Source organism: Ailuropoda melanoleuca, chromosome 11, assembly GCF_002007445.2.
Source record: "Ailuropoda melanoleuca isolate Jingjing chromosome 11, ASM200744v2, whole genome shotgun sequence".
Taxonomy (NCBI): domain Eukaryota; kingdom Metazoa; phylum Chordata; class Mammalia; order Carnivora; family Ursidae; genus Ailuropoda; species Ailuropoda melanoleuca.
In genome coordinates, this window is record NC_048228.1 from 52,859,911 (window position 1) to 52,865,603 (window position 5,693).

Here is a 5,693-nt window from a genome sequence, read left to right on the forward strand (position 1 = left end):
TCCTTATCCCAAATAATCCCCACTTAAGTGGTTAGAGGAAAAAAATGTAATCAATCTATGAATAGTAAAAAGTCTCAGATGAAAAGAACATTTTTTAAAATTATTTACATACTGTGCTTATGGTACATTTCCAAGGAAAAAAGAAACTATAGATACATTCCAACTCAGCTTTTCCTTACCACATAACAATGTGTTCGTGTTTAGGTAGGAAGGACAAAGAAATGGATGGTAAACATAAGTTTGGAGCCTTGTTTGTGGAATTACCCATAACTTTATTAAAATCACTTGGCACAAATGAGTGGTATATAGACTTTAACTGATGGAAAGGATAAAGGGAAGAGAGTTAATGTGAATGTCAACAATTATATTTAAAATAAATGGTATTTACTAATATTTATTGCAAACTTATTACATTCCTGGTACTGTAGATACTGTGTTATATGCATTACTTTTACTTAATCCTTACAACAATTTCATAAGGGTTTACAGGGAATTACTATTTTCCTTCTCATTTTACTGATACAGAATCTGAGGCTCTTAGAAGTCAAGTAACTTTTTCAAAGTCACACAGCTAGTCTGTGCCAAAGTGGGGGCTCATACGGAAGTCTGTCTGGCTCTAATAGCCACACCCTTAACCCTAATACTCTTCCTTCCAAGAACTTCACTTATATAACACTTTCAAAACAGGACTTCTTTTTTCTACTTTAAAGAACTTTATTACCATCGTCATGTTGTGTTTAAAGAAACCTCTGCCCGAAGAAATAATTTAAAAGAACTGATATAACTTCAGTCCCTGAAAAGATCTCCAAAGGGCAATGTTACTCCTAATACAAACCAGCTGAGGTTCTTGGTTTAAATTCACTACTTTATTAAATCACGATGTGAAGAGTAGTTTGCTCTTGTACTTTTCGTGATTGTTTTCTCCTTCCTTGTCTACAGGCTATTATATTCTGGTAGCTGTAACATTATTTGTATACACACATGATTGTAGTATATTAATTTGTTCTATAAGACACCTTTATTTTTTTTAAGATTTTATTTATTTATTTGACAGAGACAGCCAGCTAGAGAGGGAACACAAGCAGGGGGAGTGGGAGAGGAAGAAGCAGGCTCCTAGGAAGGAGCCTGATGTGGGGCTCGATCCCAGAACCCTGGGATCACACCCTGAGCTGAAGGCAGACGCTTAATGACAGCGCCACCCAGGCGCCCCTATAAGACACCTTTCTGGTACTGTATTTGAGTGGAAATGAAACCCTTTCTTGGCCTCTAAAACCAGAAGAGAATAATCCACATCCCCCATGATGCTCTTTATTGAAGGCTTTTAATTGGTATGGTGTGAGAATGAGTGATTTGGGGAATCAGACCTGAAAGCACATAACACATAATAGTGTTGCAATTTACTTAGGAATATAGGAATATAATGGTTTAAATTTCAAATAAATATTTATTCAGTGCATACTATGTGCCTATATCAATAAACTTGCAACTGATTAAATTGCCCACAGTTATTGTTAAAAATGGATTAAACATCCATTCTAGATCTTTAAAACTTTTTTAAAGAGATTTTTATTTATTTTGTTTTCAGAGAGAGAGAGCACGCCCGAGCAGGGAGAGGGGCAGAGGGAGGGAGAGAGAGAGAGAATCTCGAGCAGGCTCTGCACTGAGCACAAAGCCCAAAGAGGGGCTCGATCCCATGGCCCTGGGATCACGACATGAGCGGAAACCAAGAGTCAGACACTCAACTGAGTGAGCCACACAGGCGCCCCTAGATTTTTAAAACTTTTCATAAAATATGATCACAAACTTACCGTTAAGTTGTCTAAAGAACTCAAGAAAATGCCTCAACGCTTGAAAAAAAAAAAAGGAAAGAAAAAAGTGAGATGGGAAATTAGTGGTGTATGGAATCAGAAACCAGTATTTAATATAATATTGATTACAAATAGACTGCAAGATGCGGCTTAGTGTGTGAGTCAAATAGACTGCCAACTGAATGCCACAGACCAGCAACCACTAAGCCAACCACACATTTTGAACCAGAGCGGTTTCATCCACATGGAGGACTCACTTCCAAGGGGAGAACAGGAGGTACTAAACTAAACATGCTTGATTCATTCTTTCCAAATAAGTGATTTCTCCTCCCAAGAGACTCATAAAATAGGGCAAGTTAAGACTATGTTAACTTGTTAAAATGTTATGCAAATTGAGCTAGTTCGATTTAAAAAGAACCATGGAGCTGGAAGAGTGTTCTTCCCGTAGATATTTCTAAACTCACACATGTAACAGGAGTCAAAATCAGCCTTATGCTTAATGATGAAACAGTAGAGGAAATCGCCTAATAGGCTGAAATTGAGACAAAGATGTCTAGAACACATTGTTACATAACAGGACCAGACAATGCAATTAGACGAGGGAAAGAAATGAGGGTAATTAGAGCAAAAGGAGCAAAAGACTAGAAGCCCCACAATTATATCAATATAAAACTTTTTAAGTAAATCATGATACATTCCAACAATAAAACACAATGTCTCACATCTCTCGACCTGTAGGGAAATATGTGAAAATATTCACTGAAATTGAACATTCACCAAAACATATTTTTACACAAAGCACACAACATGCAGCACAGTATGCATGGTATTTCCCCACGTGTATCATAAAAGAAGAAGTGTGTGTGTGTGTGTGAATATGTACATCATGCACACACGTATGCTGGTATAGACTATTTTTCCAAGATACCCACACACTGAAAATTAGTAATCCTAATAGGCTCTCGGAAGGAGAAATAAAGATCTGTAATAGGAGAGAGAGATTTGGGTTTGTTTTTTTGGTTTTTTTTGTTTTTTTGTTTTTTTGTTTTTTTACTGTATAACCCTTTTTACCAGTTGAATTTTTATAATGCGCACATGTTTTTCTTCAATAATTAAGTATAACCAGTTTACCTACTCAATGGTGTAAACTTTAGCTTCTGAGAGATTGACAGCATGTTGAGTAAAGTATTTATGGAATGATTATAAAAGTGGTTTGGAATCTAGATCTCTTTCTGCCAGAGGAGTATTAAATTTTGAAGGATTCAAGGAAGACGAGGCCCGTTTTGGGGCCAACTAAATGTTTTGTGTATTTTAAGGCATATCATGCGTACAAATAATAAGAATTTTTATAGAGAATCAGATGAGTAAGCCACTTGTTATTTTGAACCCCCTAAAATTTATAGGTTGAAGTCTTGTCAGTACTTCAAAATGTGACCCTATTTGGAGATAGGCTACTTAAAAAAGTAATAAGTTTCTTTCTGCCATCTTTCCTTGCCTCCATAATGGTGCACATGAATGACCTGGCAGATGTTCTCAAGAGCATTAACCATGCAGAAAGGAGAGGCAAACATCAGGTTCTCATTAGGCCATGCTCCAAAGTCATCGTCCCGGTCCTCACTGTGATGATGAAGCATGTTACATTGGCGAATTCAAAATCATTCATGATCACAGGGCTAGGAAGATAGTTGTGAACCTCACAGGCAGGTTAAACAAGTGTGGAGTGATCAGCCCCAGATTTGATGTAGAACTGAAAGATCTAGAAAAATGGCCAAATAAACTGCTCCCGCCCCACCAGTTTGGTTTCATTGTCTTGACAACCTCAGCTGACATCATGACCATGAAGAAGCAAGATGAAAACACACAGGAGGGAAAATCCTGGGATTCTTTTTCTAGGGATGTAATATATACGTGCAAATAAAATGCCTCAATGGGAATAAATAAATAGGTAATAAGGTTAACATGGGGTCACTAGGGTGGGCCTAATCCGCTATGACTGGTGGTCTCATAAGAAAAGGAGATTAAGGACAGAGACACGTACAGTGGGAAGACCACGTGAACATACTCGAAAAAGATGACCATCTAAGAATCTCGAGTAGAAGAATGAACTTTTAAGATCTGCTCTTTAGAACAATGAGTTTGTAGTGAATAAGATTGATTGGAAGGGATAGCCGGGGGTCTGGGAGACTAGTTAGGAAGTTACATCAATCGTGCAGTAAAGCTGATGAGAGGCACAATTCAAGCAATTTCACAGGGAAGCGAGAGGAGGAATTATATATGAGACTTGTTAAGGGGGTGGAAGTTCAGGATCCAGAGCCCAGTTGGTTGCAAAGCAGAGAGAGGGGCCAGTCTGGGATGAAACCGATGTCCCCGGCTTTGGCAGCTAAGTGAATTGTTTATATATTTTTTTAAAGGTTGTATTTATTTATTAGAAAGAGTGCGTGAGAGAGAGAGAGAGAGAGAGAGAGATCACAAGTGGGGGGAGGGGTAGAGGGAGAAACAGACTCTGCCCACTGACCAGGGAGCCCCAAGCAGGCTTGATCCCAGGACCCTGGGATCATAACCTGAGCCGAAGGCAGGTGTTTAACTGACTGAGCCATCCAGGTGCCCCTAAGTGAATTGTTTGTAAAGCAAAATGGAAAAACACAGGAGCAGTGGGCTCCTCACGCGAACTTTGGGGAGAGCTAACCAAATTACGGTGGTGATGTATTAACACCAACGGCAAGGATAAACTCCAAGAGATTGGCATCAATCCAGATTAAGATCAAAGCATTTGATGACCCAGTGAGGGAAGGCTCATAGAGCTGGCAACGGGTAGCAGTCAGGATGTTTGAGGCACCTGATGAATTACCATGTCGTGGAGAAGAAACGCACCTCACCCAGAAACACACAGAGGGTCTCTTTGTGGAGGGAAAGCCTGGCATTCCACAGATTGGGTGCAATCAGGGTGGAGCTGGCCGTGATATCTGAAACAGAAGTAATGACAGAAAAGGGATGGAACAATCCTGGCATCGTGCCTTGGCTCTGCCCTTAACAGGCTTTATAACCTTGGGCAATTCAGTTGACTTCTCTTTCCTTTCACTAGCAGGTCAGGGTAAAAATGAAGTGATTGTTATTACAACATTTCAGTAGCTAATTAATACTCAGAGGCCTCAGAAAAAGCCTCCTGGAGGTGATTTATAAACTAAGAGCTGAATAAATGAGTAAAAAAGGAACCAGAAGAAACAGCTAGGAGGTGTGGAGGTGAAACATGTTCTAGCCACAGGGAACAGCACCCGTAAGACCCTGAAACAGAAACAGAAAATTTCTGTAAGAAAATATCCAAGAGAAAATGGTATTTGCAGGAAACTAAGAAATGATTTGCTATAACTAGAGCATAGAGTTCCATCCAGATGAAGTGAGAAAACAGAAATAGCAAGCAGTTAAGTTATTTGTTCAAGGTCACGTAGCAATAAGGGTCTGATCTGTGAATTCAGCATGCCTGTACCAGGACTTGCATTTAAATTATTAATCCTAGGGGCGCCTGGGTGGCTCAGCCAATTAAGCGTCTGACTCTGGACTTTGGCTCAGGTCATGATCTCAGGGTCCTGGGATCGAGCCCCACGTCAAGCCCCAAGTTAGGCTCCACACTCAGCTGGGAGTCTGCTTGAGGACTCTCTCTCTCTGTCTGCCCCTCCTCCTGCTCGGGCTCTTTCTCTCTCTCAAATAAATCAACAAGTCTTTAAACTATTAACCCTATACAACCTTCCTACAGCACTATACAAAAAGAAGACCTTCCCCAAGGGTAATATGGGCTTAATATTTCTTAATGTGTTTAGAAAGTTAGAGCGAATACTCACTTGAGCTTAAATAGAAAAATCCAGGTGAGAATGTTAGAACGAGAGTCAT

At 39.6% G+C, this 5,693-nt stretch overlaps 1 pseudogene; it reads left to right on the forward strand.

The window, feature by feature from the left end:
* Window positions 1–3,304: 3,304 nt before the first annotated feature.
* LOC109489612 lies at window positions 3,305–3,701 on the forward strand (annotated as a pseudogene).
* The last annotated feature ends 1,992 nt before the right edge of the window (window positions 3,702–5,693 follow it).